We start from the raw sequence: 27,692 nt of genomic DNA on the forward strand, positions 1-27,692 counted from the left end.
TGGTAAGAATACCACTATTATTAAGGACCAAATGATGAACTCTCAGAATCTGTATTGCAAACCATAACACCCAAAAGTAGAGAGAGAGAGAGTAAAATGGAAATTGTCTGCCATAGAGGCAGGGGGTGGGATTGGGTGGGAGTGATGGGAGGGATACTGGGAATATTGGTGGTGGAAAATGTACACTGGTGGAGGGATGAGTGTTCGATTATTGTGTGACTGACACTCAATCATGAAAGTTTTGTAACTATCTCATGGTGATTCAATAAAAAAATCTTTAAAAAATTTTAAATAAAATAAAAGAATTTAAAAAAAGAATACTGCTATTTATTCAGCCATTGATTAAACTGATTGAAACAGACATGAATTCTGCATTACTTTAAAAAAATTTTTAAACTTTTTAAAAATTTTATTTTTAAACAATTGTTTACAATAATTGCTTACATTCAATATTTCAACACCAATCCCACCACTTTTGCCACTACTTCCCACCACCACTACTTTGAATCTTCCCACCACCACCCTAGGCTGCCCCTTAGGCAGATGCTAAATAATTTATTTTGTATTGCTTGCCATGAATAGGATGAGATGTGACATGGCCGCAAAAGTGGCCACTTGCTCCTGGAATTCTAATATTTTTAAATATTTGGGATCCGGAGGCATCTCTGTAGCATGCTGCTCTTTTCTGAGATTCATTTGTGAGTCTCTGAATTGTGGCCATTAATGTGCTTAAATGGCCAGCTTTTGATCTCTTTGGAGGTTTATTTATGGGTCTCTGAAGCAAGGCAGATAAATGAGCTTATATAGCTGAGCCGGAGATGGTTTTTGGGCATGACCCCTACATACCTAACTTTTGAGCATTTAATTTCTCAGGAATGTTGGTCCCAAGTTATTGGGTCAGAGGCACAGTGGCAATTTTGGGGTATCAGGAAACCTGAAGACACCATCAGGCTACTGATGAACTCACCTCGCAGGTACAGGTTGACCTGTTGAGCAGCACTGTAACCCCTGAGACTTGTGCTCTTAAGTTGTGGTCCTCACCTCTGTTCTCCTTGGGAGTCACTGCAGTACTCTTATGAGTACTCCCCATCAGTTGTACTTCCTGTTGGTGGTGTTCCCATATCTTTAGTTGTAGTTCTCCCTAAAAAAGATTACACCCCCTTTTTAAGTTGAGGTATTTGCATGTAACAGGCTGTGATGTATCCAGAGGTCATTTGAGGTCCAGGGGACCACAGACAGCAGGCTCTCAAGGCCAGGCTCAGCACATACAGTGTCATGGAGTAGCAAACCTGTGATTTTATGCTTTAAAAGCCAGTGCCATAGTTACTCGTCTGTTCCCTGGGCTCCTTTCAATCATTCACCCAATATGTGGGTACCTACCCTATTTCTTTAGATTATAACTGGTTTATTTCCATGATTTTTTTCTTAGCTTTTTTTTTCAGTTTTTCTTTTTTTTGTTGTTGCTGTTATTCACATTCTTTTTGTTTGGGGGTCACACCCAGCTATGCTCAGGATTAGTGCTTGGTAGAACTTAGGGGACAACATGGGGTGCCAGAGATTGGACTGAGGTCTGTCCCATGCAAGGCAAGCACTTTACCACCTGTCCTATCCCTCCAGCTCCCAGTTTCATTTATAAAATATGTGAAGATTAATGCCTGTATCCTTGTTGAATAACTATATGAATGCTACTGTAACGAGCATGCATTGTGAATGAATGCTTAATAAAATTGAATTGGTCTTCTATCATTAAATTTATCAACCAGAAGATTATTTGGGCATTGGCTAGGATGAAATGATTTGTTCTTTCAGCTTCATCCTTATGAAAATCTCTAGGCCTGCTTTGCAGAGCATTTTAGCATCATCTCTTCTCTCAAACCCTGGCATCACTTCCCCCCTTCCCAGTCCTTCCTGACTCCAGCCCTTCTTTCCTCTGTTTCTGCCTTTCTATCTTCCCTCTGAGTTCTGTCACTTCCTTACTTAAAATCTCTGTCTGAGGATTGTTCAGGACATACCTTCTCAGATGCTCCCTCCGCCATCGTGCTCTCTGTGGTCTCCCACTTTCCTCCCCCCATCCTGGCCCTGCCTTAGGTCACCATTAGTACTTAGAGGCATTACTCTATCCATGTAGAGGCCCTCCCGTTTATCATCGATTTGCTCGAGCGGGCCGAGTAACGTCTCCATTGGAGACATTTGTTGTTACTGTGTCTGGCATATCGAATACTCTCGGTAGCTTGCCGGGCTCTCCGAGAGGGGCGGAGGAATTGAACTCGGGTCGGCCATGTTGGCTGCGTGCAAGGCAGACGCCCTACCCGCTGTGCTATCGCTCCAGCCCGGCAAGCTACCGAGAGTATTCGATATGCCAGACACAGTAACAACAAAGTCTCCAATGGAGACGTTACTGGGCCCGCTCGAGCAAATCGACGATCAACGGGAGGGCCTTTACTCTATCCATATCCTCCAACACAACCGAGGCCAGAGAAAGTTTCGGTTGATTTATCTTCTCCACCTTCTACCTTGAAAGCATTCTAATTGCACTTCCTTTAACTGGTGCTGAACAATATTGCACTGAATCAAATGCTGGACTTTGAGCCACACTGGGAGAAGGTACTGGGAGATTGGGGAGCCAGAACCCCTTATGTGTGGAGAACCTTTCCCTGAGGTGGGAACTGGGAACCAGTTGAGGAGGAGAGCAAAAACTCACTAGCCAGATATCCCTGCAGAATGGACCCCTGATCTCCTGTCCTCCTCCCTTAGTGCTGGAAGTTACTTCCCAGTATCCCACGGGCTTTCCCAATCATTTCATAGGTCACAGGGTGAGAGAATGAGGCACAGAGATATTCAATGGGGCCTCCCTCAACAGCAGTCTAATCGGAGGCAGGCTGACTGTACTACTCAAATACACGGGGGTTCTTTGGTGCATGGGCCACTGAAGAGAACCTCGGTTGCATGTTACAAGTGACTTCACCTCTCTAAATCTCAATTCTGTTAGTCTCTGTGATAAAATTCCTGGTTGTGACAATCTGAGATAATGTTTGTAAAGTGACCAGAACTGCCCCAGTATTCCTGGGTCTCCTCCACTTTGCTACTTTACCCTGTCCTGTAGTCCTTGAAATTTGAAACTGTATGAGTCAGTTTCTTATCTTTAGCTTATCATATATATATATATATATATATATATACATATACATATACATATAGCACTGTAGCACTGTCGTCCCATTGTTCATTGATTTGCTCGAGTGGGCACCAGTAACATCTCCATTGTGAGACTTGTTATTACTGTTTTTTGGCATATCAAATACACCAGGGGGAGCTTGCCAGGCTCTGCCGTGTGGGGGCAGGATACTCTTGGTAGCTTGTTGGGCTCTCCGAGAGGGATTGAGGAATCGCACCCAAGTCGGCCATGTGCAAGCAAACGCCCTACTAGCTGTGCTATCGCACCAGCCTACACACACACACACACACACACACACATGTTCTGTAATCTCTTATTGTTCAGTTTCTCTGAAGAACCCTGATCTCTACACTCAAGCTATCTAAGGTAGAAAGAGTGATTGGAAGCAGCCCACCCCTGAGTCCCCATTGAAGAGAACAAGGGACACGGGTAATCAGGCAATCCCCCAAAGGTAACCAGGAAATAAAGCAATCACAGGATCCCAGAGTGACTCACCAGAAATGCATGATTCATGACTAGCCGCCCAAAAGCTGCTGGCCAAGTCTCCTGCCTCTGGTTGGTGGAAACTTCCATGCTGACTGCAAGTCTTGCAGCAGCAAAAACGGTTCTGAGTTGCTGGCACTTGGGGGTTCACCCTATGTTTCTGCTGTGGGGACTCTAAGTCTAAAACTTGGTGAGTTTGGGTGGTGCTAACAGGCATTGTTTTAAGGCTGAGGCATTGACTCAAAGGACTAAACTTGCTTTGCATGCAAAATCCCCAAGTTTGACCGCCGACAATGTATAGTCTCCTGAACACTGCCTAAAGACAGCACTGAGCACTAAGTTGGGAGCAACCTCTGAGCACTGCTGAGTCAGCTCCCCCCGCCCCCACAAAAGTCCTTTTAAAAAAATTATAGAAAATTGGGGTTGGAGAGTTAGTACAGCAAGTAGGGCACTTGCTTTGCACATGGCTGACGTAGGTTAGATTCCTGGCATCCCACAGGGTCTCTAGTCAGGATTAATTCCTGAGTATAGAAAAGGAAAAACCCATGAGCATCACTGGGTATGGTCCAAAAATATTTTTTTTTTGCTTTTTTGGTCACATCTGGCGATGCACAGGGGTTACTCCTGGCTCTAAACTCAGGAGTTACTCCTGGCGGTGCTCAGGGGACCATATGAGATGCTGGGAATCGAACCCGGATTGGCCGCATGCAAGGGAAATGCCCTACCCACTGTGCTATCTCTCCAGTCCCCGGTCCAAAAATAATTTTTAAAAATAATTTAGATAAAAAGTGACTCTCTGGGCTGAAGAGATAGTATAGCAGATAAAGTGTTTATCTTGCATATAGATGACCCAGATTTGACTGGGCACTTCATATGGTCCTATGAGCCCTGCAGGAGTGATTCCTGAGCACAGTGCCAGAAGGAAGCCCTGAGCACAGCAGAGTGTGGCCCCATATCCCACATCCATGAACCTCTCCCCAAAGAAAGTGACTCTCAAGTGAAACCCTGTTTATTTGAATAACAATAACAAACTTCCCTCCTTTCTTCAGTATAGCCCAGCTGTTAGCTGTGATACAACTAAGAAGGGTGTCTGGTGACAGGCCTATGACTCCCAAAACCCAGCAAGCACTCTGATGTAGTAGCCACGCACTCACTCCAGAAAGTCCCCAATCCTGGTTACCCAGGTGTCCACTATTGATTGGTCAGTGACATTAGAACAAACAAACTTATGCTCTTCAGCAGATATTAATCCTCAAAGTGAAGGTTAACCAAGTCTAGGAAAAGAAGTTGAACATTTCTGGGAGGATCCTCCCAGGATGGGAGAAGCATGCTGAAAGTAGACTCTAGACCAAACATGATTGTCACCCATTGCCTCTTTTGCAAACCACAATACCCAATAAGAGAGAGAGAACAAAAGGGAATGCCTTGCCACAGAGGCAGGGTGGGATGAGGGGAATGGGGGGGTGGGAGGAATACTGGGATCCGTGGTGGTGGAAAATGGGCACTGGTGGAGGGATGGGTATTTGATCATTGTATAATTGAAACCCAAGCACAAAAATTTGTAAGTCTACAACTGTACCTCATGATGTCTCACTAATAAAAATTTTTAAAAAATTTAAAAAAAAGTTGAACATTTCAACCAGGCTAGGGAGAAGGTACAGGGGTCATTAAAAAAGAGTGTGTGAGGGGGGGCGGGGGGGAACTGGAGCAATAGCAAACGGGTAGGGCATTTGCCTTGCATGAGGCCAATTCAGGTTCGATTCCCAGCATCCATATGGTCCTCTGAGCACCGCCAGAGGTAATTGCTGAGTGCAGAGCCAAGAGTAACCCCTGTGCATCGCCGGGTGTGACCCAAAAAGCAAAAAAAAAAAAAAGTAAATAAATAAAAATAAAAAAGAGCTAGGGAGGGCAGAGAGTTTTGAGCGACAGCTTCCTGGCTTTTGTGAATTGGAAGCTCACTTGTGTGGAAACAACGTATGAAACAGCCACAAGAACCTCTAGCCTTCTGTGCGGTGTTCCCCAAGCCCACACATGCCGGTGACCTCATTTATACAAGGGGAATTTGCTATGGTTAATAAACTCAGTTCCTGACGAGAATGGGGATTTAGAAGGTTCCAGAAGAATTTATTAACCAAGTGAATGCACTGGTATTTTAATAGGACATAATAGCGCCCATAAAAGACCTTGTTAAAATTGTAGTGCTTAAGACTCTGCAATGTCAAGGTCACACGGGCTGCTCAGAAATCCAAACGTGTTTGATTGGCCCGTGAGACTCCTGCGCGCTCTGGGGCGTGTCCCCGGGAAGTGCGTGCAGACCACAGACCTTAGCCGGAGAGGTTCTGCTGTAAATACAATTAAAGTCAGGAAGAAACCTTTCGTTAACTTTGTGAAGTGACACTTCCAGGAAAATGTGTAATGACAGTATACACGATGGTGAAATATGAGCTGGGATGAGTCAAAAGAATATCCCCAAAAACTAAGAGCCTGAATTTGGGAACCTCCCCTAAGATCTCCATGTCAGACCATTCTACACTCTTGGTTTAGGTAGGGCTAGAGCGATCGCACAGAGATAGGGCGTTTGCCTTGCACGCAGCCAGCCCAGCTGAGCCAGGTTGGATTCCTCCACCCCTCTTGGAGAGTGGCCCTCTCGGTGAGCCTGGCAAGCTACTGTGAGTATCTCGCCCAAACTCCCCGTGGCATATTCGATGTGCCAAACACAGTAACAACAAGTCTCACAATGGAGACCTTACTAGGCTCGCTCAAGCAACGGGAGGACAGTGTTTGTTTGTTTTGTTTTTTGTTTTTTAGGAGGTGCTCCTGACTCTTAGTTTGGATTGGTGCTTGGAGATCAGGCAGTGCTGGGGATTGAATCCAGGGTTCCTGATTGCAAGGCGTGTGCTCCAGAACTTTGAGCTACCTGCTTAACCCCTCATGCATTTATGCTAATAGGAAAGGAAATTTTTGGTGATCAGGAAGGTGATTAACTATGAGAAACCACCTTGAGCAAGATGATAAACAAGCATTCTGTTCATTTTGTTCTTTAAGCACATCCCCTTGTTAAAATTGTCACTGTTGGACCAGACATATCGCTCAGTGGTAAGAGCACTTTTCAGGCCTGTGTGAAGCCCTAATACCAATTGTCAGCACTACAAGTAAATAAGTAAAAACAATAAATAAATTCACAACAGTCTATGTGTGTTGCGCGAATGTGTCAATAGGTCAAATATAAACAAATCAGAGGAAACGCAATAGAGGATCATTACTGAAGGTCATTTCCGGTCATTTCCTATACCAAGGAAAGTAAGAAGGGTTTACGTGTATGACTAGATTTAGTGATACAAATGTCTGTCCTCTGTCCCTCATTGCTGCCAAGATTCCTGAAGGTGAGGGATTGGGGCCAGGGGGATTCTTTGGGTCTCTAATTTTGGAAGGTGGGACCCCAATGTACAACATCATGCCTTCTTTATCTTCAAAGCAGCAAAACCCAAATGTCTTGGAGCCTACAAGAGTCACAAGAGAGGGAGCACAAAGGATATATTGATGTGGGGAGAAACCAGCATGACCATCACCTGAAGGTAAGAGCAAATGCTCGGCTCAGGTGAGGTGGACCCTGGAAATCTCGATCAGGACTAAGAGAGTTATTTGGTGTTTAGCTGAGGCTGCAAGCCAACCTTGCACAGAAAACCATCCCATTTGGTCCTATGTTTTTCTTCCCCATCTGTTCGTGGGTTGCTGTGTTGGGTTTGTTGCAATGAGGGATCTTAGGGTGGCATGTGACTGGGGATGGGACCAGGGCACTATCTCCCCCAAGCCTGTCCTCAGGCCTTCATTCCATGTTGGAGCTGACCCCGGATGAAGGACAGCCATGCTGTGTCCATGCCCAGTCTTGTCTCCTCGTGGCTCCAGGGATGCTGATGCTCTTGACTTCACTCCTCTGGGCTGCAGCACGTCCCAGACCTGGGCGTGGTGGCAGATGTGACCGACAGAACTTCAGGCAAGTGGGCCACAGGGTGCTCTGAGCTTAGGTCCCTTCGAGTCGGCTCATGTGAACTGGATACTGATCAGATGTAGAGACACTTTCTTTGTAAAGGCTTTTATCAGCCTGCCCTGACAGTATGAACTCAAGGAGTTCTAATATTTGTCCTGCACACTGCAGTCCTACTACCCACAACTCTCCACATTGCATCTCTGCCCAAGTGTCCCCCATTCTGTATCCTGGGTAACTCATGGCTGCTCTTAGCAGAACAAGATGACTTATTAAATCACTGGCGAAATCAAAAGTCCTGAGGCTGGAGATATAATACAGGGGGCAAGGTACCTGTACTGTCAAACCTTGCCAAACCTTGTATAGGTTTGGTCGCTGACGCCACCTGTGGTTGCCCCACGCACTGCCAGGAGTGAAATTAGGAGTTATCCCTGAATACCAGCAGATGTAACCCCCCCAAACAAAACAAAACAAAAAAATAAAATCAAACAAAAGCTCCAAAGGTCTCAGACCATACACTTCAGAACTGTATTGTCTGGCAGGTGAGAGTTTGACCTGGCTATTGATAACTTGGTTAGACATAGTGGTGATATTGGCTGACTTACAGCCTATAATTACACATAATTATTTCTTTTATATAAGCATCTTTAAAACCTGCTTTTCTCACTAACCAAGCCAAACCAGTTAGAATAGTTTTCAAATAACAATACATCTTTTCAAACCACCTGTGTAGGTTTTTAAGCAAACCACCTTGGGCACTTAATCATTTTTGGTCTACCCAGTACTCCAGATTATTAAAGATAGCCACTTGTATAAATCCTTTGAAATGATGAAAGTAGGACATGTCTGTGAAAAATTCAAACAAATCCCAAGCATATAAAGTAAAAAGTAAAAGCTTTCCTTAACTCCTGTCTCAGAAGTAGCTACTTTGAGCAAATGATATTTCCCTTGATCTTATTCAGTCTTGTGTCTGTTCAGGCACTCATGAACACTCATGTGCACACACACACAAACATACACACAAATATGTCTTTTAATGTCTTAAGCATAAATAACACATGCTATACATATTGCCCCCTATTACTGTAGACGTTACTTTTTTTTCCAGCCCCCATATATTATTTTAGCATCTGTTCTTTCCCAGTATTTTTTAAAATGTAGGAGTACTGCTATTTATTTAGCCATTAATTAAGCTGATTGAATTGGGCATGAATTCCAGTTTACTTTTTTTTAATCACTATAAATACAGTTATAAAGCTTTCATGTTCGAGATTCAGCTGTACAATGATCGAACACCCATCCCTTCACCAATGTACACTTTCCACCATGTCCCTAGTATATCTCCCATCCCCATCCCACTCCTCACCCTGCCTCCATAGCAGACAATTCCCCAATAGTCTCTATACTTTTGGGCATTATGTTTTGCTAGAATTTCCCCACCATCATACAAGCCTGCCTGCCAGGGGCAGATGCTAGATCATTTATTGTCCATTGTTCATTTTGAATATCTTGGGTGCTGTGGCAGGGCACTTCTGGAATCCTAGATTGTAAACGGTTGGGTTCCAGAGACATTTCTGTAGGGCACTAATCCACGTTGGGATTCAACTGGGCATCTCTGGACCAGGGTTGTTGCTGTGCTAAGATGGTGCCCGGAGGCACATTGTGGGGGTGACAGCCAGGCTGATGAGCGGGCAGGAAGCTGGGGAGGGACCGTGCCTCTGCCACCATGCAGCATGGAGATTTAATCCTGGAACATGCATACCTGGGCCTTACTTATGGAAGCTCTTGGTCGCAGGGATTCCATTTGGAGTAAGCAGTAGAGGTTACTTTAGTAGACAATGAATGTAGGTGATATCTTTGAAGTTTTCCAACCAACTTTTAGTTTGCAGATTATTCTTGGACTCGAAAATATACATTGAGTATAACCAAATGTGCTTCACTTAACTTTGGAAGCTATGATGTTGTGCCTTTATAATAAGAAATATATATATATATACACACACACACACACACACACACACACACATTTGGTTTTTGGCCTAGTTTCTGGCCCAGAGAGCTCCTGAAATCTTTGGAATTTCTTAAAACCTAGAACTTGGTGAGTCTCTTTTATTATGTTAACAGAGTCACTTTTTTAAAATTCCTAATTGTAATTTTTCTTTGTATTCTCTAACCCTTTTCCCCTTCCCTTGATTGTTGTTGATAATGAGTGGTGTCAATAGTGGCACATACATCAGGTTATGATGCTCTCACATTTTTAGCTGTGGTGCTTTCTGGGGTTACATTACATTTGATTAATTTGTTTGTTTGTGGGTCACATCTGTGAAGCCAGATGTGGTTCTCAGGTATTCCTCCTGGTTTTGCACTCAGGGGTCACTTGACTGGTGAGGCTCTGGGAATCATACAGGATTCCTGAGATCTAACTCCTGTGAACTGCATTCAAGGCAAGCTCCCTACCCCCTGTACTATCTCTCCTGGTCCTGCCCTGCTTTTCCATGGTGCTTCTACATACCTGTCTATGGCAGAGCCAGAAGTCGCCTGAGATACCTGGCATCACAGATAATTGGGCTGCCAGGATTACGTTTCTCACACATGGGATGCTGAGGACTTGAATTCATGCCCATACTCTTGAAAGGCAGGGGCTCTAAATCACTGTGCTATTCCTCCAGGCCCAGTGAGGCTTACCTATGGACCCCACCTGGAGATGGGGGGCCGGTTGTCAACTGTGTGAATAGAGAATTGGAACCTTTCCATCCTACACCCCTGATCTATGGGAAGAAGAGAGGACCTGGAGATTAAATCATTTATCAAAGATTTGTCGAATCAGGCCTTATGCAATGACTCTGTAAAAATCCAAGAGGATGGGTTTGATGAACATGTGGAAATTTGGAGAAAATAATTCCTAGAGAGGGAACGGAAACTCTGTTCCTATTTTTGTACTCTGTCCCATGCATCTTTTCCAACTGGCCTTCCTGGCTGATAAAATAATAAACCAGTGGTCGAAGAAGTAAACTTCTCTGAGTTTGGTGAGCTACTCTGGGAAATTGATCCAACCCAAGGAAGAGGCTGTGGGGACCTGAGTTATACCCCAAGAATCACAAGCACAGACAGCAACCTGAACTTTCAACTGTTATCTGAAGCCAGACAGAAGGCGGTGGGAATATCCAATCAGTAGCAAGTAGGTCAGAAGCAGAGGAACATCTGAGCTTCCAACTCAGTCCCTGGAATGGGGCTGGGGTGCAGTTTTGTAAGAATTAGTCCTTAACCCTGAGGCTAAAGTATCTCCAGGTATAAAGCACCAGAAAATTATCAAATTCTAATTAGATTAGGGAGATGGCTACCTCAAGCTTGGCCCCAGAGGATAGGGAAGTGAAGAGAGAAGGATGGGAATCAAGGAGGGAAGTAAGAAGAGCCAGATGGGAAGCAATGGGGTGGAGGCAGGAGTCAAGGGAACTTGGATACATCAGTGATGTAGAGAAGTGGATGAACTAAATATCCAAACACAGAATTAACAACACTGGAAATGTCAGATCCAAACTTCAACAACCAGACTTAAAAAGATGGAGCACATGCTAGAGGAAAAGGCAGCTCAGATAGAGAAGGGAGCACCAAACACCTTAAAGGTGTTGGGAGGATCCTCCCAGGATGGGAGATGCATGTTGAAAGTAAACTATAGACCAAACATGATTGCCACTCAGTGACTCTTTTGCAAACAACAGCACCCAAAAGGAGAGAGAGAACAAAAAGGAATACCCTGCCACAGAGGCACGGTGGGATGGGGGGATAGGGGGTGGGAGGGATACTGGGATCACTGGTGTTGGAGAATGGGCACTGGTGGAGGGTTGGGTACTCGATCATTGTATAACTGAAACCCAAGCACAAAAATTTGTGAGTCTACAACTGTACCTCATGGTGTTTCACTAATAAAAATTGAAAAAAAAAAAAACCAGAACAGTCAAGTAAAAAAAAAAAGATGTTTGTCAAGGTAGCAACTGGAGCAGGTGAGATTGGGGGGTACCCTGGTGGAGAGAAGTTGACACTGGTGTTGGGATTGGTGCTGGAACATTGTTTATCTAAAACTCAACTATAAATAACGTTGTAAATCCTGTTGCTTTAATCAAATAAAACGTTCTAAAAGTATCACTGTGGCACTGTCATCCTGTTATTCATCGATTTGCTTGAGCGGGCACCAGTAATGTCTCCATTGTGAGACTTGTTGTTACTGTTTTTGGCATATCGAATATGCCACAGGGAGCTTGCCAGGCTATGCCATGCCGGTGGGATACTCTTGGTAGTTTGCCAGGCTCTCCATGAGGGGCGGAGGAATTGAACTCAGGTCGGCTGCGTGGAAGGCAAACACCCTATCCACTGTGCTATTGGTCCAGTCCATTCTAAAAATAATATAATCAAATTCTTGCATACTTGGCTGGTGCTGAGGTGAGAGGAACACTGAAGAAGGTAGTTTGGGGAGGCCCACCCCCCAAACTTTGCTATCAAAGGAGTTGTGGTATGGAAAGGTAGCACTGTAAGTAGCACTCTCCTCCCGTTGTTCATTGATTTGTTGGTGTGGGCCCAGTAATGTCTCCATTGTGAGACTTGTTGTTACTGTGTTTGGAATATTGAATACGTCACGGGTAGCTTGCCAGGCTTTGCCAAATGGGCGAGATACTCTTGGTAGCTTGCCAGGCTCTCCGAGAGGGGTGGAGGAATCGAACCTGGGCCAACCAGGTTGACCACGTGTAAGGCAAACGCCTTACCCGCTCTAATTGAATTGCCTAAGAGCAGAGCTCAGCTTCTGCTTTGCTATAATACCGGGAGGTTGGGAAAGAGGGGTCAACCAGGAGTTTGGTTGTATGTCCATGGGACCAGAAAAAGCCTATCTCTGGGGTTGGTCCCCAAGAACCCGATCAAAATCTCTAGCATGAAGTCTGTCCATTTGCCAAGAGGGCACTCCTGATGCCGGAGGCCAAGAGACCTGAGCATAAAATCACCAGCATTAATCTGAAAAATAATCTGATTGTTTCTTTGTAAAGAACCCTTTGAACTGGTTCCAGGTCAGTGGATCTGTTGTCTCATAGGAGTATCTAGAGGAGGTCTCTCCTAGGGGGAAAAACCAAACTGATCCCAGATGATTGCTATGAAAAGGCTGGACACGAGATCAGTACCAGGAGGATTACTCCATGGCTTAGAGGCCAGCCGGGCATTCTAGGGGAAAGGGCAGCTCAGATAGAGAAGGGAGCACCAAATAAAGTGTGTTTGGAGGATCCTCCCAGGAGGGGAGATACATGTTGAAAGTAGACTATGGACTGAACATGATTGCCACTCAATGCCTCTCTTGCAGACCACAACACCCAAAAGGAGTGAGAGAACAAAAGGGAATGCCCTGCCACAGAGGCACTGTGGGATGGGGGGGGGGGATGGGTGTGGGAGGGATACTGGGATCAATGGTGGTGGAAAATGGGCACTGGTGGAGAGATGGGTACTTGACCATTGTATAATTGAAACCCAAGCACAAAAATTTGTAAATCTACAACTGTACCTCATTTTGTTTCACTAATAAAAAATAAAAAAAATAAAAATAAAAAAAAAGCACACACACACACACAAAAGGCTGGACAACAAAAAATGGTGTTTTTTTTTGCTTTTTGGGTTATATCCGGCGATGCACAGGGGTTACTCCTGGCTCATGCACTCAGAAATTACTCCTGGCAGTGCTCGGGGGATCATATGGGATGCAGGGAATTGAACCTGGGTCGGCTGCGTGCAAGGCAAACGCCCTACTCACTGTGCTATTGCTCTAGCCTCAAAAATGTTTTTATTTCCTATAAAACAGAAAACTCTAAAACCTGTGAATTTCAAGTAAAGGCAGAGAATGATGTGTCGTGTTAAGATGTGTTGACTGTAACATAAAGATCACTGAGGGAGGTACCAGGGTACTTTGCTGCGATTGATGTGAGGTTACTATGTACAACAAAACCACAGTGTTCACAGCATTGTACACAAGTGGCCCTATCTGTAATAATTTTTACAAATTATTTTTACCAAGAGCCAGAGCACTAGTATAGTGGTAGGGCATTTACCTGGCACACAACTGACCCAGCACCATATATGGTCTCCCGCGCCCACTTAGAGTTATCCCTGAGCACAGATCTAGGAGTAAGCACTGAGCATAGCTAGGTATGACCCAACCCCCAAACAAAGAAATACATAAATGAATAGCATTTTACAAGGCATGAGGTGGGGAGAAAAGAGGGATCCCTGAGACATTGGTAGAAGGAGGCTGACACTGATGGTGAGTGTGGAACTAGAACATTGTTTGAAACTCCATTAGCAGCAATATTGTAAATCAGACCTTCTAAGTAAATTTGGGGTGGAGGGGAGGAAGATTGTCTTCAAGCTATTCTCAAAGGTGCTGTTTCCGATAGGAAGCCTTGTTAGAAGTCAAAGTAAGGAAGGCTTTATTGGCCTAAAAGGACTGTGCAAAGAAGTGGGCAAGTTAGAGGAGGCTTTGACCAATCTGAAGACAACCTGGATCATATGATTGATGATCTCAGAAGACCACAGTTTGGGGGCCGGAGGGATATCACAGTGGGTAGGACGTTTGCCTTGCACGCGGCTGACCTGGGTTCGATCCCCAGCATCCCATATGGTCCCCCAAGCACCTCCAGGAGTGATTTCTGAGTGCAGAGCCAGGAATGACCCCTGAGCATCACTGGGTGTGACCCAAAAAGCAAAAAAAAAGAAGAAGAAGAAGAAGAAGAAGAAGAAGAAGAAGAAGAAGAAGAAGAAGAAGAAGAAGAAGAAGAAGAAGAAGAAGAAGACAGTTTGGAGGCTGGAAATACTGGAGTTAAATGAGTGTTTAGAGCGCACTTTAAACTCAGGGGGATTGGGGTGGAAAGATTTTATAGTGGTTGGGGTGCATGTTTAGCATGTTCCTGACTCATTATTGGTTCCTTGATCACATGATTTCCTGATCATTGCCAAGTGTGGCCTCTGAGGTTCCTTAGCACCAGTGACGTGGACCAGGGTCTGAGGAATACTACATCCTTGGCCCATTGGACTGAACCTAATCTTTTTTGCCGAGAATTGCCAGTAGAGACCCTGGGCTTCCTGAGGACCAGCTTAGGAGCATCACCCCTCAAAAAATAAGCCCTTAAGGGTGCTGATGAGAGACGTTTCTGCAGTGTCAACCCTTTTCACTCATGACCAGGCCAACCAAGGTTTCCTACATCTCTACCTACAGAATAACCGTGAGGTCTTTGACAACCAGCTCTGAAGGAGGCAAGGGGCAAGAATGAAAAAGTGGGGGCTGGAGTGAGAGCACAGCTGGTAGGGCACTTGCCTTGCACATAGATCTGACCTCAGTTCGATTACCAGCATCCCATATGGTCCCTGAGCACCACTAGGGGTAATTCCTGAGTGCAGAGCCAGGAGTAACCCCTGTGCATTGCCGGGTGTGACCCCAAAAAGCAAAAAAAAAAAAAAAAGAAAAAGTGTCCCATATTTCCTTTTTCACTGAAAAATAAACATGCTTTTATTCTGCCAGAAAAACAAAAAGAGTCTTCATCTGAAGAAGTTTGGTGGCCCAAATATGACCTCAGGAGATGAGGTTTTAAATGTTTGGTAATTAAGTGGGATAACTACTCAGACAGAGAATGAAGACAGACTGGCAGATTATTATGTTAAGTGAATTTTCAAATTGAAATTTGTTGTGAAAATGTCCAGGAAATGGATTCTTGGGAAGTACTCACCAATGAGTGATATTAATGGAGAACAGTCTTTAGGAACAAAGATGAATATCCCTCAGATACCACTGGTAAATAGTCAAATACATATTTCTTCCTGTCTCTGATGAGAGCTCTCTGTGGATGAGCTTTACCAACCTCAAGGCAAGACTGACAGAATTGGGAGAAATTGTTCCCTTTTCTTTACTAGATGCTTTGATGTTTTATGAAAACCTAGGCTAACAAAGACAAGGACTGACCAAAAATTTGGTTAGCATGAGTTCACGCTCCCTTCCCCCACGCTCTTTAGTTACGTGCAGCATGTTAAACTCCACATTGTTCCAAAGAAAGTGGTCAAGATCCATCAAAATTCATTGAAGAAAATCATTTTGCATCATGTGGTTTGATTCAATTGAATCAAACCAAGAAGTCCCGGATGAAGTCAAACTCTTCGTCAATAGTCATGGTTATAAGAGCATGCAGACTAACCCCATCCCTGAATGTTTGCTGCAGGGAAATTGCAAGAATCCAGTCTTTCTTCTCCTGGCTCCTCACTTTCTGTTTTTTCTGTTGCAGGAATCTGACTTCTATAACTGTTTTCTTTTAAGGCCAAGCCTTAAGCTGAAATTTCTCCAGCATGAAAGTCTGAGTTCTTTTTTTATTTCCTAAGAAGAAAATTTATGGTTGATGATTTTATTTAAAATGTCCAAATAGGAAAAACATTTCTCCTTAGTTGGAGAGAGGAAAGGGGTTGTAGCCTGAACAACAAATACAAGATGAGTTCCGTCCTTTCCATTTCTAAGTGTCCGTGAATGACTAGTCCATGACCACAGGGCTTTGATCAATCTGTCAACCAGTGAAAACTCTCTAAGTGACTGAAGCTATAAATTCTCAGATATTTTACAGAACACATATGCAAAGGCATTAATTAGCATTAAGAAAAAAACTTGTTATTAACCAAATTCATAGAATGATATGTACATTCTAAAATAGTGGTGTGCCCTAAGTTTACTTAGATCTTAAAATACATTATTCAGGGAGCCAGAGCAATGAATGGTACAGTAGGTAAGGCACTTGCCTTGCACACAGCTGACCCGGATTTGATCCCCAGCACTTCATATGGTCCCCAAAACACCTCCAGAAATAATCACTGAACGCAGAACTAGGAGTAAGCCCTGAGCACTGCGTGGTGTGACCCCTCCAAACGCAAACCAAACCACATTATTCATAGAAAGTAACTCAACTGCCAGCAAAGTTCAGGAAACAGTTTGTTTCAACAGGAAGTGAAATATTATCAAGAAAGTCATTGAGTTTTGGCACAACCTCCATGGACTGGGATAGGTAAGAAATGGTAGTTTCCATGGCAGCAAGAGGTGGGGGGAGTGAAGGAACTTTGGTGTGATAAAAATAGAAAGCATCCATTCAGGTAGTGTCAGAGTACATGGGTTTACCTTTTCTCACAGCTACATAGTATTCTATTGTGCATATATATATACCATAGTTTCTGGATCCAGTTGTCATCTGTTCTTGGACACTGGGGTTGTTTACAGATTTTAGCTATTGTGAATAGTGCAACAATGAACATAGGAGAGCAAATGTCTTTTTGCAAGAGTGTTTTTGGCTCTTGGAGTAGATGCCAAGATGTAGAATTGCTGGGTTGTATGGAAGCTCAATTCTTAGTTTTGGGGGAGAAATATCCATATTGTTTTTCTTTTTCTTTTTTTTTTTACAGTGTTGCATTTTTTTAAATTGATAATTGAAGGAGTAGATGCAGAAAACACATGTTATAATGTTATACAAGTATTCAAAATCCATATTTTTTCAAAGATGTTGAACCAGTCAACGTTTTCATCAACAGATGATTAATTTCCCCCACACCCTTAAAATCTGGAGCGATAGCACAGTGGCAGGGCATTTGCCTTGCACATGGCCAACATGGCCGACCCGAGTTCGATTCCTCCGCCCCTCTCGGAGAGCCCGGCAAGCTACCGAGAGTATCTCGCCCGCCCGGCAGAGCCTGGCAAGCTCCCCGTGACGTATTCGATATGCCAAACACAGTAACAACAAAGTCTCCAGTGGAGACGTTACTGGGCCTGCTCGAGCAAATCGATGATCAATGGGAGGGCCTTTTACCCTTAAGATCATTGGTTGTTTTTGTTCTTTTTGATGTATTCCAGTCTCACTGGTGTGAAGTGATATCTCTGATTTTTTTAAACTTTTTGAATCATATCTGGTGATACCCAGGAGTTATTCCAAGATCTGCACTCTGACATTACTACTGGTGGTTCTCAGGGTCCATATGAGATGCCAGGGATTGAACCTAGCTCAGACACATGCACAGCAAGTGCCTTACCTGCTGTAGTAACTCTCTAGCCCCTTCCGTTAATCTTTCTATTAGCATTTTTCCTGGCATTGAGGTAGTAAGTGAATGAAGTGAGTCAGAAGGAGAGGGACAGATAGGCAATGACCTTTCTCAAGCTCGGGCAAAAATAGCAAGGAAAATAACAAATATCCAAGGACAACAGACCTTGAGATCTTATCAGCAAAACAAAGTTTTAAGGATGGGTATGTGGAGGTGGAGGGTTGGAAAGAGAGCTAACTAACTGACTGATTGTTACAGTACAAAGGAAATTATCCCATAACCCTTTGTGTCCTTCAGAGGTTGGACAAATAATCAAAAAGATGAGGAGAGAATTTTTAGTAATAATATATAATACGTACCTCCTGTGTACATAACTGAGAAACTCTCCCACATGGTTCCATGTACCATTTTCTGGTGGTTATTTGGGGGGGGGGTGAGGTGGGCTATACCCAGTGGTGCTCAGGAGTTACTCAGGAGTTACTTTCAGCTCTGTGCAGAAGGGTTTCTCGGGAGCACTGGTACATCTTTTCTGTGCAGGTCTGTACTCAGTAGTTTAATACTGTAACTCATTGACCATGTTTTCCCCTCTAGAAGTCTTATGAAATACACTTAACATGCGTGCATTTGATAATGTGGGCATTTATTCATACCTGGAGAGGCAAAAAATAAGAAAAGAAAAATGCAACACGATGGGACCCAGGGAAGACCATGATAAAGCACCTGCTTTGCAAATTGGGAGGGCTTGAGTTCCATGCCCAGCACTGCCCCACAAACTCCAAGCATGAGCCTGAAGACTGGTCCTGGTGGTCAGATCCCCTGCATCACCACACCAATTATGCACTGTCTGCTGGGCCACACCCAAGTGCGTGACCCCTGGTCATTATAACAACAACCAAAAGGAGAGAGGGAGGGATACAATTTTTTTTATAGTAACAAAGAAAATGAAACGTATTTTTGTGGGATAAACAGCTTATAAGAATCAAATAAACATGTTCTTTTAGAAAGTAACATATTGCATGGAGAGAAGAAAAGAGGGTAGGTCAGAGAAAGACATACTTATATCATGTAGCACTATAACACTGTCCTCCCGGTTGTTTATTGATTTGCTCGAGCAGGCACCAGTCACATCTCCTTTGTGAGACTTGTTGTTACTGTTTTTTGGCATATTGAATATGCCATGGAGAGCTTGCCAGGCTCTGCCATGAGGGCGGGATGCTCTCAGTAGCTTGCTGGGCTCTCTGAGAGGGACGGAGGAATCGAACCTGGGTCAGCTGCGTGCAAGGCAAATGCCCTACCCGCTGTGCTATCACTCCAGCCCACCTAGATCATATAGGGGTACATAACCCTGCCACCTCCAATATGTCACTTCCGGTTAAAAGTTTATATTGAAGGAGGGAACCTGGAGACTGGATGCAAGTTGCCTTTGAAAAACACATACATAAGCTTTTCTCTGGAAAGGTGACTCCCTTATTCTAAGGGGCTGGGGCAGACCTAATCTCCTAATCACCTGACAAGGTACTACTTAAAACTCATAGCACTATGCTGTGAAAACTTTCCTGGTTATCTCCCTAACTGGCCCTCCCCTTCTCCTCCCAAAGATCTCTCTCTTTGCTTCACTGTTCAAGGTAGTAACAGAGGACAGAGAGATTACTCAGTGCAGGCACACGGAGATCTGGGTTCAATACGTAGGACCACTTGTAAGGTTGACTAATATTTCATCAAAAGTTATGTTCACTGAGAGCCAGGAATGTGCCCGATTCTGACAAGCCATGTTTCCATCAGATAGGCAAGGATGAAAAATGTGGTAATACAAGGCTGTAGTCAAGGGCAGCAAGGAACAGGCCTTTCATTTAATAGAGTGGAAATTGGTACATAGTTCCCTCGGGGTCAATTGAGCAATATCTAACAATTACAAGTGCATCCACCTTTTGACCCAGTAATTCCATTACTAGGAATCTATTGTACAAAAATGCAGGTAGGAACTGAGGTTTTATACTGAAAAGATATTCATAAAAAGGTGGTTTGGAAACAAACCAAATATTTACAAATTGATGATTGGTCAAAATAAACTGCAGTACATAGAAAGGAATGCCGGAACAAAAATATGAACAAGTAGGGGGAGGGTGTGGGATGGGGGTATACTGGGATTTTTGGTGGTGGAGAATGGGCACTGGTGAATGTACTGGTGTTTCACTGTATGATCGAGACTTAGACCTGAAGACTTAGACTTATGCTCTCACGGTGATTCAATAAATAAGATTATAAAAAATGAAAAAAAAGTGAGGTGGAGTTCATGCACAATTCAATCAGCTAATCAGTGGCTGAATAAATAGCAGACTCCTACATAAAAAATTTTAAAAAATATATGAACAAGATCTGCTTTCCTTGATGTGGCCCAAACTCTTGTGAGAGAATCAAAGGACATTGTGTAAAGAATGCTATGTTTTTGAATAAATAAAAGAAACAAAAACTTCACGCATTCACCTTTGCTAGTCTTTGTGGTAGAGTAAAATTCCATTAGAAAAAGTCCTGAGGAAAACAAATGATTGAAAAAGGTTTCAGCCTGAGTTGGCACATCTTCCCTTCTCTTTGACTTTGTCCTTCCAAGAGCCAAGTTCCCAATTAATTTTCTGGAAACATTGCTTTTCTCTTATCCCTTATTTGCTGCTCAGTGACTTTTCATTATTTCCTGTGCACTATCACTTTGTCATTTGACTTTAAGTGTTCACCACTGTGAAGATGCCAATTCGTCTTTCCACCCTTTCCTCCTGTGATTCAAAAATCAAGAATTCCCCCCCATCCAGTCAAAAAACAATCGCTCCTGGATCCCAGATACTCCAGCCATTTCTAGTTGATTGAGGCATTTTGACAGGAATGAGGAGTGGACGTCACACAATGTTGCTACACACATTTGGAAGAGTGTCAATTTCCTAACAAACAACCACAATCTCGGTGACTTACCCAGCAGAACATCTTTGTCTTATTGTCCTGGAGACTCAAAGTCCACATTCCTACTAGATGTTAGCAGGGCCATGCTCTTTTAAAGCCTGTTGAGGGAAGACCTTCTAGTTTCTTGGAGTCTTGTACTTTGCTTTGGATCTTTGTGATTCCTTGAACGTGCAGAGCCCCAACTCTCTGCCTTCTCCACTAGACGGTATTCTCTTTACAAATCTGTCTCCCTCTGGATTTCTTCCCCACTCTCGGGTTGTTGCAGTGACCAGAGGTCATTCGTTCTGGTGCTCCTACATCTGGTTGCAGTGTTCTCACACAAGGGCACAGTGCTCACTGGGGTTCACACACTTTGAGTTGCTCACACTCATTCAGTTGTGGTGCTTCTTTTTTTTTTTTTCTTTTTGGGTCACACTTAGTGAAGTACAGGGCTTACTCCTGGATCATGCACTCAGGAATTACTCCTGGCAGTGCTCAGGGGACCATATGGGATGCTGGGAATTGAACCTGGATCGGCTGTGTGCAAAGCAAACACCCTACCCACTGTGCTATCACTCCAGCCCCGCTTGTGCACATTCTGGTTGTAGTTCTCACTAGAACTCACACACATGGCTGGGGTGCTCAGGCATCTTTAGCTGTGGTGCTTACCAGGTGGTACACACAATTTACTTGTGGTATTTTTACACAGCTGGCAGCAATACTGATTTCTCACTCCATTCCAGACTCAAGGGTCCCAGACAGATTTGGTATCCCTGAGTTGGAACCTAGATCCTCAAACTGTTAATCTCTGAGGTCCCACCTGACAGTCCTTTAAGCACAAAAGTTCCCATTGAATTAGGGTCTGAAGTTCCTTTGGGTTAATTATCTTGGGCCTTATGAAATGGTAAACACTCAAGATTTGTATCTTTCTACATTGTCATCTTCATTATAACATTTATAACAAGTAACATTTCAACTAAGCATAGATCCTTTGTCAGTGCTTCCTGGAGACAGAGCACAAATTTACAGCTAAGCAGATAAGATACAAGCTCTCTAACAAAGAAACTAATAGACTATTCATGTTACCTGAGTCCATGTTACATCTGCAATTAAATTGTAGGTTTTTATGGGGTAATTCACAAGATCAGCATTCACAATCAGAAGTAAAATTGCAACCTAGGGAAAAGCAGAAGATTTAATTCCTTGCAAGAACTTATTTAACTGGGGGAAAAGTTAAGCAGCCCAAAGAGGCCTTGATAGTATCTCAGGGAGCAGCAGAGTTGGCTGCCATCTGAGGGCTGTGAAACGGACCCAGCTAGACGCAAGGTGGGCCAGAAGGCCTCACATGATCAGTCTGGGCTCAGTAGCAGGAGAATCCCACCAAAGGGCTGACCTTGCCAGTGTCAACATTGTCAAACGCTGACCTATCTGGTATTAATCTTAGTCAGGAGAGATGAACAGGGTGGCTGGCAGGCAGAGAGTGCTGGACCCTTCTCTGAACTGGGAGACAGGTGATCAGTGAGGCTCACTTTTACAACTTTTCACCCGGGTGGTCTTCCTTTTCTGATGCCATCTATTCTTATGAAATGTTTATGTCTTTTTGTCCAACCATCTGTTGGATAACTCAGGTGATATATTATTGTTAAACCAACTTGGAGAGAGTAGACATGTTTTGCTGGTGAGTCTGGCCTGACACCAAAATTCATTTTGTGAGTGTAGTTATTCATGAGTTCACTTTTTTGTAACCAATCTTGACAGTTGTGCCTATTCAATATCATAGTCTCAGCTGCTTAACTTTTTCCCTAGTTAAGTAAGTTCTTGTAAGGAAGAACTTTTCTTTTGCTCTTCCTTATCGATTGCAATTTTACTTATGATTGTGAATGCTGATCTTGTGAATTACCCCCATAAAACCCTGCAATTTAATTGTAGATGTAACATGGACTCTGTAGGAATAGTTGTTTTACACCCTATTGCTATTACGACTGTAGTATTGGTATTCAATACCAATACCAATACTAATTGTCTCTGATGCTACTTCCAAACACAGTCACATTCTGAGAGTACCAGCCTTAAAACTTGAACTTATCATTGCAGAGGATTGGGGGGGGGGGGGCAAAATTCAACTCATAATCAATCAGATGACTTATATCAGCTTTCTTAGTAGAGTAGGTAATATTGATGGACTTTCTATTATTTTACCATCCTTGTATTAATGAAAGAAACTCCATTTAGCCATAATGGTTTTTAAAACATAATGTTGGATTTCGACTGCTAGTATTTTAAGGATGTTGAATTTTATTCATAAATTATTCTGTTCTTTTTCTCTGTTTATTTTCAGGTTTAGAGATCAATATCATAGCTGCTTCATAGGAGGAAAGAAAATCTTTCTTCTGGACTAGGTTAAGTGGTATTGAGATTATTTATTCCTTTAAGATCGAATAGAATTTCCAGTAAAAAGCCTGGTTTCACAACCCTCTGGTTGCTATAAATTGGAGAGAATTTTAACCCTTTTCTCTGGTTCAGCTATGATTATTTCTCTGTTACACTTTCATTACTGGGGATAACATTAGTTAGTTGTATTTTCCTAAAAACAAACAAACAAACAAAAAATAACCACATATTTGTCTATGTTTTCAGATTCATTTGCATGGGAGCATATTAAATGTCCTTTAAGGCTCTTGAAATTTTTTCTTGGGGATCACACTGGCTCTATCAAGGCTTCTAGCTCTGTGCTCAGGGGTCACTCCTGGCTGTACTCAGGGAACTATAAAGAAGTGCTGGGAATGAACTGAGCTGAGTTGCTTTCAAGGCAAGTGTATTCTCCTTTGTACTATCTCTTAGTTCCCTATAAAGATTTTTAAAATTCACCTCTTTTTGATGTTTAATTTTATCTTAGCATTTCTAATTTTATATTCTTCTATTTTCCCTTTTATTAGATGAGTCATTATTTTGTTGATTTTTTCCCCACAGGAACAGTTTTTATATTTTAATTTTTTGTCATTTCTCTTTTTCCTACTTTGAAATTTACACTTTCATTGGGTCTCAAGGTATCTGAAAGTTTGGCCAATTGGTAAGGCAAGTCTGTTTCCAGACTTTTTGAATATATACATACATATATATTGCTGGAAATTAGGCTTCCAATGTTCTATACCTTCCATGACATCATTGTTTTCAAATCATCATGCTTTGTTTTTCTGTGTGTCTGCACGCATGCGTGTCATAGTTCTACTCTTTGAAATCAAGACTGTGCACCATACTTTTATAGAACAATGAATATCAATATTGTGGATATGAAGTCAGAGATGAAATGCAAATGTGAAGAGCTTGTAGTAGGCTGATTTTGAAACTGCTCCCAAAGACCCCCACATTTAAAAAAATTTTTTTTTATTAGTGAAACACCATGAGGTACAGTTGTAGACTTACAATTTTTTGTGCTTGGGTTTCGATTATACAGTGATCAAATACCCATCCCTCCACCAGTGCCCATTTTCCACCACCATGGATAATATCCCTCCCACCCCCATCCCCTCCATCCCACCCTGCCTCTGTGGCAGGGCAATCCCTTGTGTTCTCTCTCTCCTTTTAAGACCCCTACATTTTAGGATTCACCTTTCATCTCTGGTTTCATCTTTTCTCTCTTGAGTTTGAGCAGAACCCACCCAACTACTTGCTTCTGATATGTAGAATATACAGAAATACTGCACTGGAGCAATATCACAGTGGGTAGGGCGTTTGCTTTGCAAAAGGCCTACCCTGGGTTCGATTCCTCCGTCCCTCTCGGAGAGCCTGGCAAGCTACGAAAGTATCCCGCCGGCACGGCAGAATCAGGCAAGCTCCCCGTGGTGTATTAGATATGCCCAAAACAGTAACAACAAGGCTCACAATGGAGACGTTATTGGTGCCCACTGGAGCAAATCAATGAACAATGGGAGGACAGTGCTACAGTCTAGTGGGCCATAATCTACAAGTTAAGAAAAGATGGCTACTGGGTCTTGCTTTGTCTCTGTTTCTTCCTATTTGCTCACTTTGGTGAAAGATGTCAGTACCGTGCTGTGAGTTCTCTAAAGAAAAGGTACAGGTGGCATGTAAGGGAGAGCGACCTTTAGCTCACAGCCCACAAGATGTGGAAATCTCTAAATCACTTCTTAAATGATCAAGGAAGCTTTTCTACCTCCACTTACGCTTGAGATGATAATAGGCATAGTGCTAATACCTTGGCTGCAGTCTTATGGGAAACTTGAAGCTGGAAGACCTAGTTAAGATACACCTGGATTCCTGAGGCATCGAACCTTCTAGATGACAAATGTTGTTTTAAGCATCTATTTGAGAGGCAACTTGTTATGCAACAATAGAGATCAATATTCAGAGTCAAACATGGATATCTATCCTGATCCAGGAAATACTGCTCAACTGAAAATCTAATGTACTAGTTATAATTTGGAAGTGACTTGCACTGTGGAGATATAACTCTTTTTTTTTTAATTTTTATTAGTGAAACACCATGAGGTACAGTTGTAGACTTATAAATTTTTGTGCATGAGTTTCAGTTATACAATGATTGAGTACCCATCTCTCTACCGGTGCCCATTCCCCACCTCCAATGTTCCCGGTATCCCTCCAACCCCCCCACCCCTCCATCCCACCCTACCCCAGAATTAAAAAATTTAAAATTTGCTTAATGAAGCAAATAATATCAACATATTAACATCGCTCATTTGAAAGCAAAGGGATTTTTAACATTATTTCTTTTCATCCTCTCATTTTGATTCACTAATAATATAAAAGTTTCCCTCTTGAATCAACTTAGTTTTAGAAATTTTTGGTTCTTGGCCCTGATGGTGCTCCAGAACTACTCCTGACTCAGTGCTCTGGGATCATTTCTGGCGGGACTTAAAGGGATCATAGGGCGGTTCTGGGGAGGTCCAACCTGAGTTGGCTGCCTGCAAGACAGGTCCTTTACCCACTGTCCTATCTCTCCAGCCCTAAAATAATTTTTTTAATGTTAAAAACGCCATTCTTCCCAACAATCCTATAAAAATTAGAATTATAAAAGATCATTGACTCTCCAAAAAAAAATCCAACAACTTTGTTTTAGAGCTTTCTTTTTTTTTTTTTTTTAATTTTTATTAGTGAAACACCATGAGGTACAGTTGTAGATTTACAAATTTTTGTGCTTGGGTTTCGATTATACAATGATCAAATACCCATCCATCCACCAGTGCCCATTTTCCACCACCATGGATAATATCCCTCCCACCCGCATTTCCCCCATCACACCCTGCCTCTGTGGCAGGGAATTCCCTTTTGTTCTCTCTCTCCCTTTGGGTGTTGTGGTCTGCAAAAGAGGCATTGAGTGGCAAACATGTTCAGTCCATAGTCTACTCCCAACACGCATCTCCCCTCCTGGGAGGATCCTCCAAACACCCTTTCTTTGGTGTAGAGCTTTCTTTTTAATAAATGTTGAACCAGAGTGATAGTACAGTGGGAAGGGCATTTGCCTTCCACATGGTCAACCTGAGTTCTAATCTTCAGCATCCCATGTGGTTGCCCAAGCACTGCCAGGAGTAATTCCTGAGTGCAGAGTCAGGAGTAACCCCTGAGCATCACTGGATGTGACCCCCCACCCCCCAAAAAGCAAAAAAATATGTATCTGCACAAGAGTTGTTTTAGAATGCCAAATTAAAGACATACTACCTGGATAAAACTGGGTGGATTATGGATTGAGTTAGAACAATTATTTACATTTCAATGACAGTTAAACGAACATTGGTTTCATTTCTGTACCTGGTACAGACTGTTGACCTGAAAGCTTTCCTCTTTTCTTTGACTAATAAAGGGAGCACCGGGCACAGATTACAGTGAAGATGTGATATTCCTAAATCTTTCTTGGAGCCAACCTTCTCATGGGTATGGATGTCAGAGAAAATGAGGTGTGATGGAGATGGAGAGATAGTACATTGGGTAGGGTGTTTGCCTTGCATGCAACCAATTAGGGTTCAAGATTAGGATTTAATCCCTGGGGTCCCCAGAAGCCATCAGGAGTAATTTCTGAGTGCAGAGCCAGAAGTAAACCCTGAGCACTACTTTTGAGTGTGACCCAAAACCAAATAAATATAAGAAGAGAAAATGAGGTGTGAAATTCTGCCTCTCTTGCTTTAAAAGAAATTGCTGTGTAGGTCCCTCAATAGATTTCCCACAACACAACTCCAACCATGCAGAAGAGGTCAGTGACCCAGGGCTCATTTCTATGGCTGGCAGAACAATAACATGGAAAGAACCTGAGTCATTGAGCAGAGTCATCGTATAAAGCCTCCCACTAGCCCAAACTGCTCACCTTGGAATTTTTATATTAAAGGGAACTAAATACCTGTGCTGGAGCGATAGCACAGTGGGTAGGGCGTTCGCCTTACAAGCGGCCAACATGGCCGACCCGAGTTCGATTCCTCCGCCCCTCTCGGAGAGCCCGGCAAGCTACCGAGAGTATTCGATATGCCAGACACAGTAACAACAAAGTCTCCAATGGAGACGTTACTGGGCCCGCTCGAGCAAATCGACGATCAACGGGAAGGCCTTTACCTTTACCTTTACCTTTACCTTAAATACCTGTGTTCTTTAAACCAATAGTTTTGGGGACCTCTTTTTTTTTAAGTCAACATTATCCAACCTTTTTACATCTGAAGACCATCACCTGTATTCCACTCCATGGATGAGCAGTTAGAACCAAGGTGGTCGACCAGCTGTTCCCATCTTTCTTATACCTGTGGACCAGCACTGATCCACAGGTATAAGAAAGGTATAAGTTGGTTGAAGACTACTCGTTAAAACAATTGAACATTTCTTGATACTGCCACATTTCTTGACTGCCATATTTCTTGAAACAATCCAAGTGCTGGATTATATAGACTTTTATATCTAGAATGTAAATGAACTAAACAAACTAAGAAGATACAAATATACATTCTTACATTCTCTGAAGGAATCTGTTTGTTTTCAGAGGGTCGTTTTGGTAATAAGAAGACAAGAGAACGTCAGTGG

The sequence above is a fragment of the Sorex fumeus genome, unplaced genomic scaffold (assembly GCF_029834395.1).
Source record: "Sorex fumeus unplaced genomic scaffold, SorFum_2.1 ptg000014l, whole genome shotgun sequence".
NCBI classification, from domain to species: domain Eukaryota; kingdom Metazoa; phylum Chordata; class Mammalia; order Eulipotyphla; family Soricidae; genus Sorex; species Sorex fumeus.